Source organism: Nannospalax galili, unplaced genomic scaffold (genome assembly GCF_000622305.1).
Source record: "Nannospalax galili isolate Female #2095 unplaced genomic scaffold, S.galili_v1.0 scaffold858, whole genome shotgun sequence".
Lineage (NCBI taxonomy): Eukaryota > Metazoa > Chordata > Mammalia > Rodentia > Spalacidae > Nannospalax > Nannospalax galili.
Window position 1 is genome coordinate 536,841 of NW_008341877.1, and position 16,254 is coordinate 553,094.

Below are 16,254 nucleotides of genomic sequence, written 5' to 3' on the forward strand. Positions count from 1 at the left end.
CCACCATAAAGACAAAAGGAGGGAGAAAAATTTTTCTTAGTTTAGAGACTTATGGGAGGGATATGAGTTAATGTGTGGGATAGTAGGAGGGATATGAGTTAATGTGTGGGATAGTAGCAGGGGCACCTAAAAGAATAGCAAACAAATTCTAACTGGGATAAGGGTTTATAACAAGTATAAGAGGGGGAACTCAAATTAAAAATGGAAGCAGGCAGTGAAGGTGCTTGAATACATAAGGTGTGAACTAATTAAAAGTATTTGCTTAGCAATCTAAACTGATCAGAATTGTTCATTAGGACATTAAATTTGATGGCATCACATGATATGTAGAAGGGGAAATGATATGTTAAAGAAGGAAAAACTCTTTGGTGGCTTAATAAATAATAATCTTAAAATAATAAGATTTTAAACTATGGTGAGCCTAGTTTAGAGAGTAAATGAGGGTCTAGCTCATGATGGTAATTAACTTTTACTGATCATCTAGTATGCACTGAGCACTATACTAAAGATCATAACAAGCTTGTGAGGTAATGTGGATGGGAACAAAGATGTTCATTCTGTTTGTAGGCAGAAAATAGTCATGGCGGTCCTTAATATGAAAGTGAATTGCCTCCTCTTCTGTAAATGATTTCACATTTATTGAAAGAATGAATAAAGAAAAAATAAAAGTGTTCTCTATTTGTGAATTGATTAATAAAAGATCATTTATGAATTAATCAAATGATTTTCAAGCAATGAGTAGTTAAAATTTCAACTTGAAAGATCAAAATCTGGGGCCTAGAGAGATGACTCAGTCAATAAAGTACTTGTTGAGCAAACATGAGAACCTGAGATTCATCCACAGCAATCGCATAAGAAAGCCAAGTGTGGCATGTAACCCTGTCACACCCACACAGGGAAGTTAGGAACAGGAAGATCCCTAGGGCTCCCTGGTCTGCCAGTCTTCCAAATCAGGAAGTTCCAGGTTCAGTGAGAGACCCTGTTTTGATAAATAAATAAATAAATAGATAAATAAATAAATAAATGTAGAAAGTGACTGAGGAAGACACACAATGTTGACTTTAGACTTCTACATTAACATGTACACATGAGCATGCATATACACAGAAAAAAATTATATATTCTGGCATTGATATGAAATGATATTTTCTTAAGTAAAATGATTCTATGTATTAAACGTATTTATGAACTTTACAATAACTCATTAATGACAGAAAATGAAATTGTAACCTGTTATAAAGGATAGGCTGTGCTATCAGCACTTGGGAGCCTGAGGTAGAGTCATCAAAAGTCTAAAGTCAGCCCGGGCTGACTTTTGAGTTCCAAACCAGCATGAGATGTGAGATGTGTTTCAACAAAACAAAATAAAGAACAAATGAACAAATGAAATGAAATAATAAGAATGAAAATAATCATATGACATGATCCAATTTATTTCCTTTCTAGCTGATCATGTGAACAAAAGTAATTTAGAGTAAAAAAAGTGAGTAGAGTGTATTTTCAATTTCTTGAGTTTGATTTTTGTCTGTAGATAGAAGACAATTTTGTCTTTAACTTCCTTGTCCTATCTAATTGTGATTTAGAACTCTCTTTTTATGAAAATTAATTTTCACCTCAAGAAAAGAAATGTATCTTCACATATATGTTCTTTCATATATATGGATTGGTTAAGTCCATCTGTAAGCATTTTTGTCCTTCACAATTTATAAGTCAAAATGTTCTGAAACCGTAGATCAAATAATTTAAGGTTGAACAAGTAGAAGATTCAATACTTTAAGATTATTATTTATCTTTATCTTTATTTATGTCACAACAATGAAAACATTACCATGATGAAGTCAGTATATAAAATATTACCTGGTCCAATTGATACTGGTCACATAGGTGAATAAGGCCAGGAGTAGGAGCGGAGGTTACCATCTCAGTGATGGCCTCTTCTTCTTCCCCAGAGACACTGCAATGCTGAGATGATAAGGCAGGGTGAGGAGCATAGGTCAGAGGAGACTAGGAGGATGGTACACATAATGTGAATGGGCATATATGAAATAAAACTATACCATATGCTGGTGTCAGTGTTCACAACTTGTTTGGTCCATTGGTTCATAACTTGTCTGATTATGCAAGAATTCTACATTATTTTTTCTTTCAAAGTAAGTTACTGATCTGTGATATGATCACCGGTTTCCTGCATGTGATCATTGGAGGTTGGCTGAGTTAGCAAGTTAATATTTCATGCTTGTATCCAGTTTCCAGGCACTGAATACTAAGGAAAAAGGTACAATAGTAAGGCAGACTTGTAGGAGAGGAAGTGCCAGGCTTAAGCACAGGCTGCACTAAGAGAACACAGCTTCACTTTGAGAGCGCAGACAGCGCTTAGGCAATAGCCAACCTACAATCTGTCCGGATGAGGGATCCTGCCCGGATGAAGGGATCTATCAGGAAGCGACACACCAATTTATGGGACCCTGGGGGCAGGGGGAGAGGTATAGAAGGCTTGCACTTCCCAGCAATAAACGAGTCTGCAGCACCTCACCTAGTGCCTGCTCTCATCTGACTCCCAGAGTCTGTGTGTTGATTCCACGTCACTCACCCCGACATCGGCCAGAACCTCATGGGCTGGACCCGCGAGGAAACCTGTAACACAGTCTAATGTTTTAAGAAAAAATAATCAGAAGCAGTTCAGTTCTTATTTTAAAAGAGGAGAAATATGATGTAGCAATGATTTTTCCTTTCTAAATTAGTAGTAATTAGTTCCATGTAAGATTTATTTAGATGTTTATTCTGAAAAGCTGTTGAATTGTGAGTGAACTATTCATTCCCTCTCACATGGATATAAGTGCTGCCTCAAAGTGGATCATCCTTTCCAAGAATTCTTTGCCCCCTTTTGTTAATGTTCTAATATAATTTACATAAAAATTCAACTTGTATAAGAACATTCCAAATTGATGTCATTCTCATTCTTGTGCTTGACAGAACCAGAATTATAATCACCTGAATTTGTAAATATTTACATTAATTATTGCTAATTCAGAAAAAGAAAAATCATCGCTACGTCATATTTCTCCTTTTTCTAAAACATGAACTGAAGTGCATCCGTTCATTTTTCCTTAAAACATTAAAGGTTGCATTACTATTGTGCTTTTATCTTTAAGTCTACAACATGAAGGAAATACGGTATAATAGTTTGTGGGTTAAACAGTGATAGAAAATTGTTTCTGTAGGCAATGAATATGTAAGATCCTAATCTTAGATAAAGATAAAATCATACAAGTAGAGTTGTCATAAGTAGTGACTAAGATTGACATTTCCGCTATATTATATAATAGCATGCTGCTTCAGTGGGACATTTGGAAACAAAATCATACACAATAGGATTTCGCCATGTGGGTCTTATTAGTTCTTCACAGAAGGAAAGAAGTTCTGCTAGTTATGTGATTTTTCAGTGCTTTTGATCTGCCAGTGGACAACACTCAAGCTTGCCCAAGAATTTTATCTCTTAGGACTATGATGTAAATTTCTAGTGTATACAGATAAGAAAGCAGATTTTAATAATACTAAAGTATGCAGATTCTTCAATAATAATCAAATCATTCATTTTCTCCACAGCTATTATGGATTTTCTTCATCCTCAGTGCCACTGTTCTCTGTGGGTTACCCTGGACCACGTTAAAGTGCTTGTGCTGTCAGAAACTTACCTTCATCCTGTTGCAGTTGCTGTATCTACCCATTGACTGCTATCTGCAGGTGTAGCAGTGTCAAGTTGCATTTAAACATCTCCATGCTCCAAACCTATTTGACTTGGCTTCTATTTTGTGAATGTAGTCCTGGATAAATTATTCAGTGCCCATATTGACAAAATATAATTCATAGCTTTAAATTTCAGTAGACTCATTATGCCCTTTCTGAAAAGCCAGTTATTTAATGGAGTGCCAACTGAACTTGTGGGTCTGAAAATCATACATTTTGCATTTGGTTCTCTGGGAAGAAGACTTAAAGGCAAAGCAGTCACCATAGTTACTGGTACACTTCCCCTAAGATTCCTGTTCCTCTCCAGGAAGACTGTGTGTCTTACCACCATGGCCCAGCACTAAAGTGCTTGTTGTTTGCTATTATATTAGTTTTATGGGGCTTCTAGAGCAAACTACCACAGGCTAGATGATTTAAACAACAGAAATTCATTTTCTTATAGGTCTGGAAGCCAGGAATCCAAGATCAAGGTATTCATGAGTTTAGTTTTTGTAAGGGGCTCTCTCCTTGCCAGGCATGAGTTAGGACTTTGGCATATGGGTTGAGATGAGCAGGGGACACAATTGAGCCCCTTAGAAGATACCATCAGGCTGTCACAACCACTTTTCCTCAAAAAAGGAAATGAAGTATGTTCTCATTCATAGCTCTGGATCAATGATGATGGGTACAGAGGCAGGAATAATTCAGCTCCTTTACCTGTGATGACCAAATCTGAGATATGACCTACAGTGTCGCCTGAACTCCATGGCTAGCTTAAACCAAAGTTAGCCTCTGTTGAACCCTGCTTGATAATATCCCTCTTGACTGCTCTGCCTCTGTCATCATTCCCATTTCCCCTCCCTCAATGTATTTTCATGCTAATATATTATAATGCATTCTTTACACACAAATTCTCATCATAATATTTGCCTTTATCATTGGTATACTATGATAAGATTAGTTCTGTTCCTCAAAATTATATTTTGAAGTCTGAAGCTAAAATTGTGAAATGTAGTCCTTGTGCATGGAATCAAGCTCAGAGGAGATCATACTCTTTTATGGCAAGCCCTAAAGGACTGATTTCTTTTTGAGTCCCTGGATACAAAGACAAAGGCATACATAGAGAGCTTCATGTCACCACAGAACCACAAAGCAGAGACGTCTACACAGACACAAAGTCAGAGATCAGCTACATGTATAGGCAGAGGAATTCAAAGGCAAACCTAGAAACTACCAGAAGCTAAGAGAGCTGGGATAGATTCACCTTTACAACTTGACTGGAGATAACCCTATCATCTCCTTGATTTGAAACTTCTAGACTCCAGAAGAATATCAAGCCGAATTTTTATATTTTGTCATCAAATTTGTGATGCTTTCCAAAAGCAATATAAGAGAAACCAAGGGAAAAATATAAAACAAGTGAAAAAAAGATTATTACCAACTGGTCCTAGGAAGTAGACTCTAAGGAAATGATTGTGGAATTTTGTCACTGGTCAGCATGATAAAAATAGGTTCCCATTTTTGAAGATAAATAAACTGTTAGAAATGGCCATCAAGCTCTAGCATTGCAATCACTACAAATTTAAGCAGTGGTTAGTCTGAATGGGTACATGTATAAGGAGACATATGACTGTATTAATTACTTTTCTCATGGCTGAGACAAAATACCTCACAGAAATAACTTAAGGAAGGGATGATTTTTGGCTTACAGATCAAGGGTACAGTCCATCATGGTGGATAGTCATGGTGGTAAGAGATCTTTAGAAGAGGGTCACATTGAATCCACAGTTAGGAAGCAGAGAGAGATGAGTGCTGGTGATCAGTTTGCTTTCTTGTTTTTATGCAGTTCAGATCCTTAGATGAAGGAAAGGTGCCACCCACATCTAGGGTGACATTTCCCACCTCAGTTAACCCTAAAGAATCTAGAAAGTCACTCATCGGCATGCCCAGAGGCTTATCTCCTATGTGATTCTAGACCTTGTCTAGTTGACAATATTAATCATTAAAAGTTCTCCCCTTGTCACCTTGGCTCCCAAACATAACACTTTTAAACCTTCAGCCCTTTGTCCCCATAGGATCATGATCTTTTCGTAATGCCAAATGCATTCAATACAACTTCAAAACTTCCCACAGTCTTTAATAGTTCTAACACTGTTGTAAAGCATAAGTGCAGGCAAGTTCTTTAACTATGTGCTCCTATAACACTAAAATCAAGTTGCACACCACCAAAACAAAATGGCTCAGAGTAAACAATCTGATTCTAAAAGGGATTAATGATAATATTACAAGGACATATTTACAAAGTAAGAGTGAAACCAAGCCAGGCAAACACCAAATCCCTGCAGCTGCCTTTTGGTATCTGGAGCTCATGATGAAATCATCTGGCATCCAAAAGACTTGAATAGACCCACCCCATCCAGTTGTACTTCCTGAAGCACATAAAACTCTCTCTTGGCCAGCTTTAATCTATTCCTGGTCCTGGGATCTATTATGGTCCTGGAATCTTCAACAATCCTGGGGTCTCTATTGCAACGTAAGCTTCAACTTCACCGCCTCACACAATGGCCTATCATGCCCTCCTTGCAGGGAGTTCAACCCTGCCACGTCTTGCTTGGCCTCAGCAGCCCTCTGAAATGGGCATGAGCCTTCATGACCTTATTCATACATCTTTCATGAGTGTAAAATCAGTACCAAGAATGGGACACTTCTCATTCTGCTGCAGGTTGAGGTACAGCTTGGCCCCTTGGACCACAGTTTCATTGGTCTCTGTGGACCTTCTAGGCTGATCCCAGGGAAACACTTTCTTGGTTGTTTTGAGCAGAGAATTCCCACAGAGGCATTCTCAGCTTCAGGTTCTCTTCTGTCATACGAATTTGAAAAGATGCAGATGTCCAGGGTGCAGTCTCGTCCCCAGGACCCTGTCCCTATTGTTCCAGTGCAGAGCAAGAGATTTCTCTTCAAAGGTGCTAATCTTTTCAACAATCTTTTTACAGCGACCTCATCAGCATTAGGTCGGCCTGGATCCTTTCCCTCCAAATGCTGCACTTTTTCCATGTATTTCTGGCCTATTTCTGCTCTTTCTCATCATAGATCAGAGTAAGAGTACTAAGTGATTAGCATGTCGCAACCTGGAAACTCTCCTGTCTTGACATTTCTTCCACCAAACAAAGTAGTCTACTGCTTTGGAATTCTGCCTCACTCTAGTTCCCTAATACAAGCAGAATGAGGTCAGGGTCTTTGAATTAAACAGCAATCTCCTGCACACCAGTTCCTGAAAGTCTTTGATCCCCTCTGAAACACCATGTACACAGTTCTTCCAACATTCTGCTTTCCCAAACTCCCAAAAGAATGGCCAGTTACACTACGCTGTGAGCATTCTGTGGCTTTCTAGCCCAAGTTTCCACATTCCTCCTGCAATTTAGTTCCAAAGGCTTCAGAACCAGCAGCAGCCTCACTTCTCAGCAGCAGCTTTTCAGCATTCATCACTTTTCCTCATTGCTATGACAACATTTCTCACAAAAATAGTTAAGGAACAAAAGATTAATTTGGGTTCATGGTGCAAGTATATATTCCATCCTGGCAGGAAAGTCATGGTGACAGGAGCTTGTCACAGTATCCACAGCAGGAAGCAGAGAGTGATGAGCGTTAGTGCTCAGCTTTCCTTCTTTGAATTCAGTTCTGTGCCCCAGCACAAGGAATGGCATCATTCATATTTAAGGTGGCCCTTCCCACCTCAATTAACTTAATGTAGAAACTCTCTCACTGACATGCCCAGAGACTTGTATCCTAGAAGACTCCAGACTCTGTCTAGTTGATACTCAATATTACTGCCACAATGATTTCATGATTATGTATTAAGCCTTTCAGATATATGAGGGAGATAATAATCAACAGGACTGTGAGATGTTTGGACTTCGCTAAATGCTGCTGTTATGCAGGAGACAGAAACTGACAAATAAAGGTATATTTTCCAATAATGAACTCGGTGATAATACGGATGCTGGGATGTTGAAAGGACAGTATTTAGGGAAATATGCCACTTTTGTAGCCAAAAGGTAGATAACACTCAATATATTGTAAGATAGAAGTTATAAATCTAAAGCAATGCAAGTATAAAGAGAGGTTAATTTTCATTATGACAGAGTGTCTCTTTGCTCAATGAATGGAACTCTGAAAAGGAGGGAAGTGGACTTCTAAGCCTTAATGAGAATCATGGGAAGGTTTGTGTGGCAGTTTGGATGAGAAATGTCCTCCATAGGATCCAGGTATGTGAACACTTTGTCCCTAGTTGGTGGCACTGTTTGCAGAGTTTTAGGAGTGTGCACTTGCTGGAGGAAGTATGTTAGTGGGGGCAGATTTGACAGTTCATAGCCTTGCTCACTTCAAGTTTCTTTCTTTTCCTGTGTGTGCTTAGATATGTGAGCTGTCTCAGTTTTCTGTTTCAGGTGCCTCTGCCGTCATACCTCCACACCATGATGGCCTCTTATCACTCAGGAACCACAAGCCAGATAAAATCTGTCTTCTATAAGTTGTCTTGGTCATGCTGCTCAATCACAGCAACAGAAAAGTAACCAATGCAGTATGTTCAAGAATATGGGACCAAAGCCAGGCATCGTGACTCATGCCTTTAATCACAGTACTCAGGAGGCAGAGGCAGGTGGATCTCTGTGAGTGAGAGTGAGGCCAGCCTGGTCTACATAGTGATTTCCAGGTCAGCTAGGGCTACAGGGAGACCCTGTCTCAAAAGAGTCCAGAAAGAAAAGAAAAAGAAAAAGAATGTGAGACCACTGCTTTCTATTGATCTCCTGGGTCTAGAGGAAGGGCGTACTTTGTTTGAGTAGAGAGCCTTTACTGGCCTGCCAATCATGCCAAAGCCTCAACTCAGATGGAAAACTTGGAAGATTATATTTATCCTTTTGAATATGTGACCTCAATTTCCTTTCTATTTTTCTTCTACCTCTGTAACTAGGGTTGAGTCTTGGCATGAAACAGGGAAGGAAAGAAAAAGAATAATTCACCAAAGGAACCTCAGAACATAATTAATTTGTATTGAAAGAAATCACAAAGGCATGCCAGCAGGTAGATCTTGATAATGTTGAGGAGGATTAGGAGCTGGGGATGGTCAAAGATAAATGTGACAGATTAGAACTGGCAGTAGAGTGACCTCGTGACTGAAACCTCCTTGGCAAGAACAGAGGGAACAGGGATAATGTTCTGGTTAGATGGTTACCACAAGCTTGGGGTAGCAGAAGCGGAGGCCTCATAATAAATTAAGTAGATATGACAGAAATGCCTTGGCCGAGTTTGGAGTAAGGGATCAAAAGCCTCTGATAAACAAGTAGCACGCTGGAAATGTTCTGTTGTGTAATACCAGTGCCCTGCTCAGGGGAAGGATTTGAGAACATTCTCAAACCAGGAATGCGCTCATGAGGTACGGGGGGTGGGGGTGGGGAAGGCGTTGTTGGGAATGAAGGTCAATGGTAGTCCTTACTGTTAGAGAGCTGGGTTCCCTGTTGTCAGACCAACAAAAAGGCACTGGAAGTCTGTAAATGTATACAGTAGAGATTTCAATACAAACACCTTTGTACAGTTCACTTACAACTTAACATTATAGCTAGCAAGTGCATTGTGTGTACATTATACTCTTTATCTCTAATTGCGCTTTTTACTTCTGGAATACTTGGAATCCTCCTTCTATGTGAGTGACATTATTGTATGTTTAGATTCAGAAAAGGCATCTCAGATGATCCCTATCTTCAGGTAGCCACCTACCTCCACCAGAGCTTTCCCGTTTATTTAACATTTACTACTTTCAAGCTTTGAATGTTCTTTCAATGTACATATAAAAAAGTCAACTGGGCATGATTGTAAACACCTTTTAATCAGAGCATTGGGGAGGTAGAGGCAAGCAGTTCTCGGTGAGTTCAAGGCAGCCAGGGTTTCACAAGTAAGACCCTTCCTCAAAATAAAGAAAGAAATAAATAAAGTTAATTTTTAAATAGTTTTGTAGACCCTTGCAGATAGGATTAATATTTTGTGCCTTAGAATTTATCAGTGTTCTGTGCTTAACAAATTCTAGCAAAAATTTTCCACCTATTAGTTTTAATTCTTTCCATTTATTAAACTCAAGATATACCTGTTTATCCCTGATTATCAAAATGTAAACATTACTACACTCAGGCATTTATCTTAGCTTTTTAATTGGGTAAATTACTTGGAACCCTTGAGATAAGCTTAAGTAGATGGGAGATGGAAAATGGGATGATTAACTTGGGTGTGTCTACACACATGATAAAGTTAGATGTTTTGCTTTAGACCTTGAATTATAAGCCATCAACACCAGATAAGGGGGGGCGGGGACAGGGAGTCAGTGGCTACTACAGAAGAGATACACACACTTAAATTAAGGCTCTTTTGCCATAATTGTGTCTTTTTTTTCATAATGTTTCAAAAAACATAGTTGCTATCCTAGGACCCTTCCGTAACTCACCATACCAAAACAGGAAATGGGATTAAATGTTTCATATGGAAATTATCAAAATATCTTACATTAGGAAGACATGAAGAAGAGATTGTGTATCAGATAACAAAATTCATTATAGAAGTGTAGAAGTGAAAATACTATAGTTTTCATAAGCAGAAAGATTAAAAACAGATTGAACAAACTAGAACAGATAAAAAGTAAATCTATTCATGCACACATGAGAGAAATGTCCCAAGAATAAAAATTTATAAAGAAAGAGTCACAGCGAATATGATGTTAGTAAAAGAATGGCCTTGGATTTTTTAGGTTATCATTGGTGAAGCCCTAGTATATGCGTCAAACAAAAATGGTTTGTAGAGTGATATCACACCTTCAAAGATATATTTGTTCTGTGTTCGTTGATTAAAATCAAACATACTTCCCTTTGATGGAGCCCTGACTTCCTGTTCCCTCTAACATTTGTCATTGCTCTGAGACTGAAGCCGGACATTTATTTCACTTTCCTGCTGACATGCAATGTTGGGTTGATGGCGAAACCCATATTGCTAAATTCTCAGTTTAAACAATGCTTTTTACTTGTATCTGCTTTGTAATTTGAAGGCTACGGGATAAAGATAACAGTGCTTCCGCTTTTTGCTCCTGCTTCTAATTCTCAGTCCTGGGGTATAATTATTTCTATAGCAACCCACACAGGAAGTGGCTTAACAGCACAGACTCCAGGAAAAACATGCTCAGACTGGCTCAGGGCTGAGCTACAGGGCTCTGTACCTCTTCCGGTGCCCAGTGTTACACACCTCAGCTGCAGAAACCCATCCTGTTGCCTTTCTCACCTCCTTGGTTTTATCGTAATAATTTGGATTTTTACAACATCTTTGGGAGTGTTTCTGCAGTGTTTGTTTTTTCTTCAGAGTGATTTGTAAAGACATTCCTTTCATTCCTGTTTTATTGCGTACACACTTAACCTTTTGTATTTCTTGGTGGTCCATTATCCATAGGCTCAATCAACCTAGGGTCAAAAATATTTGGAACACGAGGAGAATGTTTTCTTGTCATTATTCCCTAAGAAATACAGTGCATAACGTTGATTGACACAGCACTTGAGTCACATTAGGTAGTATAACTAGTCGATGATTTAAGTATGCAGGGGAATGTGGAAGGTTCTCTTACTTGGTCATTGCAGATCAGAAACTTGAAAACTCTCAGATTTTGATATATTCAGGGATTTCAAGAATCAATCCCACACAAATGACAAGGCATGACTGTAGTATTTCGCTTGTTCCATATAGTAGCTTCTATATAAAATTAGAAGCAGAATAAAAAATCATTTGCTGTTTTCTTTCAGCCTGTTGAGGTATCAACTAACCTATTTTCCTTAAGATCCAAACTCTGAGAAGGGGGATTGAGTCACGTGCTTTAAAAAACCCAGAAGTTCAAAGATATCAATGAAGAACCAATAAAAAAGAAATCAATCTCTTCTCCAAATAACTTCATTTTCATCAAGAAAAAGGCAAAATGATACCATTTTATTTATTTGTTTATTTATTTATTTGTTTATTTATTTGTTATTTATTTGTTTATTTGTTTATTTATTTGTTATTTATTTATTTGTTTGTTTGTATATATATGTGTGCATATGATGTGTTTGCGTGTATTGTGTATGTTTGAGTATATGAGGTACACAAGTGGAGGTCAGAGGACAATCTCAGTTGTTGGTCCCCACTTTCCACTTTATTTGAGACAGGTTTCTTGTTCCCCAATGACTAAGCCAGGATAGCTGGCCTACAAGTCTCCAGAAAGTCTCCTACCGTCATCTCCCATCTCAACCACAGGAACACCTGGAATACAGTGGGGCACTACTGTGCCTGGCTTTACATGGGTTCTGGAGATTCAAACTCAGGTCCTTAGGCTTGCTGGGCACACATTTTACCTTCTAAACTATCTTTCCAACCCCAAGAGTTACCATTTGTATTTTATAAACGAGACGAACAAAATAAACAATGTGGCAAATTTACTTCTATAATAAATTCTTGAAAGCAATCAGAGCTAAAGAGCCCTGTGTGTTTATGTGTATATGTGTTTATGTCAATGTGTATATGTGTGAATGAACGTATGTGTGTGAGACACATAATTTTACTCCTCTGCTCTAATTTACTTTCTCATATAGCTCATTTATCAATAAGCTGTGCTAAAAGTAAAATAAAGTTCTACAAGAATGAAAGCTGAGCATGGACTGCTTATGGTATAGTTTTCTAAGGCCTAGTCTATAGAGAATAGTAGCTTTGAATGAAGCTTTACTTCTCTCACTGCAGGGCCCTTGGAAAGTTATTTGCTCGACATGGGGCCTCATGTAAAGTTGGGATGATAAAGGTATTTGGTTCACAAAACTATTACAAGAAGTTTCCTCTGTAGTGCATATTATGAACTTGTCAATGCCATACAGAGTATATGTGAGCAATAAATATAGTCTTTTTTTTTTTTCCTTTTTTTTTTAGTCTTTTTGAGACAGGGTCTCCCTGTAGCCCCAGCTGGTCTGGATTCGCTATGGAGACCAAGCTGGCCTTGAACTCACAGAGATCCGCCTGCCTTTGCCTCCCAAGTGCTGGGATTAAAGACATGTGCCACCATGCTAAATACAGTCTTTTATTATTTGAAATGAGTTAAAACAAAATTGGAAAATAAAAAATATGTGAAAGTTGCTGGGTATGACAACACGTGTTTAATCCCAGTTCTCAGAAGACAGAGAAGGTGGATTTCTTTGTGTTGGTCTATATAGAGAGTTTCAGGTCAGCCAAGGATACAAAGTTAATCTGTGACTCATGAAATTTGATTTTAGAGAGACAAAAGAAATTTTTGGCAAATATTTAGGTTCTGTATATAAGATGCTCAGGAATTAGAGTGAGAAATGCATACATTTAGAAGCATTTTAATTGGTTTTTGCTTTGAATCTTCACTGAATGGTGTCATTTTATTGTGTCAACTGTAGATTTACTTTGTAATGCTTGACGCTGAAAATATGGATTGTGATTTCTTTTGGAGGGGGTTGTGAAGCTTCTTTATGTTTTACTGTTTCTAGCTTTTATGGCTTAATTTTTTAAAATTTATTATTTTATGTGTACGAGTGTATTGCCTGCATGTATGTGAGTGCACCGATGTCGTGCAATGCCACGGAGGTCAGAAGAGGACTTTGGATTTCCCTGGAACTGGAGTTAAGGACGGTTCAGAGCTGCCATGTAGTGCTGGGAATCGAACCTGGTTCTTCTGCATGAGCAGTCAGTGCTCTTAACTGCCAAGCCATCTCTCCAGCCCTGGCTTAATTTTTTAAATACTTCCTGGCTCAATGTTTCATTATGCTAGAGTGCAGGTAATGCACTCACTGAAGCTTCTCACTGAAGGAATTCTTTTCCTATCCATAAGTAAAGGGGTAAGACGGTTTATTGACTTACAACTTTGAACAGTATGTAAAGGTGGCATACACAGTGCCAATAAAATGAGCTGCCCTGATGAGCATTTGTGATTAGCACTGCAAACACCTAGGTATTTTTTTCTTAAGATATTTAGGACTCTGGCCAACAACTCTCTTTATGTTTGAGTTTGTGTGTGACGTAGATCTTCCTGGACTGACTATCCTGGCCACACCCTGATGAGTCAGCAGTAGCAAGTCCCACCTTCTGTACCCAGAATGCGGCTCACTTCTTTCTCACCAAAGCAGTCTTCAGTGTTCATGACACATGGAGTAGCTGTCCATGACACCCAAGGTAGCTGTCCACGACACCTGGGGTAGCTGTCCACTATCAGACATGTGAGAATGCACTATCAGACTGAACCTCCCTGAACCTCACATGTCCTGTCATATGCTCCACCCAGTAGTCACCTCACCCTTGCATCGGTCACACATCATATCACACAGCAGAAGATGCTTTCTGAAACCTTCCTCAATTAATAAGTGGAACTGTGCTGAGATATAAGCCAGTGACTACACTTTGGGAGAAAAAGAACTTACTAAAGACCCAAGAAATTTCAAATTTCACCTCATTGAAAGAGATAAACTCAAGGAAGATTTTTTTTTCTTTCTCATGCTCACTTCCTAAGGAGAGAGACTACTTACTAACTCTTAAAGATGAACCTACATTTTCTTTTTATATTTTATTTATTATTTTTTTGAGTATGTGTATATTGCCTGCACGTAGGTATGTGCACATGTATTGTGCAATGCGCACAGCTGGTGTTCTTAACTGTTGAGCCATCTCTCCAGCCCTGACAATTCCTATATTTTCAAAAGTTAAATACATATTTAAGTGGATTGGGTTCTGTGCTGGATAGCTTTAGTACCAACTTGACACACCTGGGTTGAGGAAGCCTCAATTGAGGAATTGTCTCCAAGGGACTGGCCTGTGGGCATGTCTGTGGGGCATCTTCTTGTTTGTTGAGAGATGTGGGAGGGCCCAGCCCTCTGTTGGTGTTACCACCCCTGGGCAGGTGGGCCTGAGTTGCATACTAAAGCAGGCTGAGCATGGGCCAGGGGAGCAAGCCAGTAAGCAACATTTCTCCATGGCCTCTGCTCCAGCTCCTGCCTCCAGGTTCCTGCCTGAGTTCCTACCTTGGACTCCCTGATGAGCTGTGACCTGGGGGATGTAAGCTGAATAAACCCTTTCCTTCCCAAGTTGGTATTGGTCAGAGTGTTTTGTCACAGCAGTGGAGAAACAAACTAGGACAGGTTCTATCGTTTTTAATCTAACATCACTATTTTGAGAAAATGAAAATCATTTTTTAAAATTATTTATTTAAAAACCACATACTTAGAAGAAGCATTTCATTACATCAGCATTAACATATTCAATAACAATTTTCTGAGGTCTCATTTGTTAATTCTTGCCCTTGTTTCTTGAGCAATTGATGTCTGGTTTAGAAAATCATTTCCTACACCTATATCTTGTAGGTTTTTTCTAATAGTTTCAGAGTTTCAGGCTTTACATTGAAGTATTTGAGCCATTTGGAATTGACTTTTGTGCAAGGTGAAAGATAGGGGTTTAGTTTCATTCTTCTACAGGTAAAGATCCAGTTTTGCCAGCACCATTTGCTGAACATGCTGTCTTTCCTCCAGTGAATATTCTTGGCCCCTTTGTCAAATATCAGGTGTCAAGTATCAGGTGGCTGAAATTGTATTTATTAATATTTGGGTCTTCAATTTTGTTCCATTGATATATGGGTTTATTTTTGTGCTAGTACCATGTTTTTTTTAATGACTATAGCTCTGTAATAACAGCTTAAAATCTGGTATAGTAATCCCCCCAGCATTGCTTCTAGTGCTCAGGGTTGTTTTGGATATCCGAGGCCTTTTGTGCTTCCATATGAATCTTAGGATGTTTTTTTCCAATTCTGTGAAAAAAGTCATGGGGATTTTGATTGGCATTGCATTGAAACTATAAATGACTTTTGGTAGGATGTTCATTTTCACAATATTAATTCTTCCAAGCCATGAGCATGGGAGGTCCTTCCATCTTCTGATGTCTTCCTCAATCTCTTTGTTTAAAGATTTAAAATTGTCATTGTAGAGATCTTTAATGTCTTTGGTCAGATTTATACTGAGATATTTTATTTTATTTTTTGCAGCTATTGTGAACAGGAGTGTTTCCATGTGCGTTTGCTTGTTATTGGTATATAGAAAGGCCATGGGCTTTTGTAGGTTAATTTTTGTAAACTACCACTTTACTGAACGTGTTAATAACTTCTAGGAGTTTTCTGGTGGAATGTTTGGCATCTCTTAGATATAATATCATATCATATGCAAAAAGGGATAATTTTATCTCTTCTTTTCCAATTATTACTCCTTTAATTTCCTGCTCTTGTCTTATTGCTCTTGCAAGAGTTTTAAGCACTATGTTAAAGAGAAGTGGAGATAGTGGACAGCCTTGTCTGGTTCCTGATTTCAATGGGTATGCTTCCAGTTTTTCTCCATTTAGAATGATGTTGGCTGTAGGTTTGTTATACATGGATTTAATTATGTTGAGGTATGTTCACTCCAGTCCAGTTCTCTCTAGGACTTT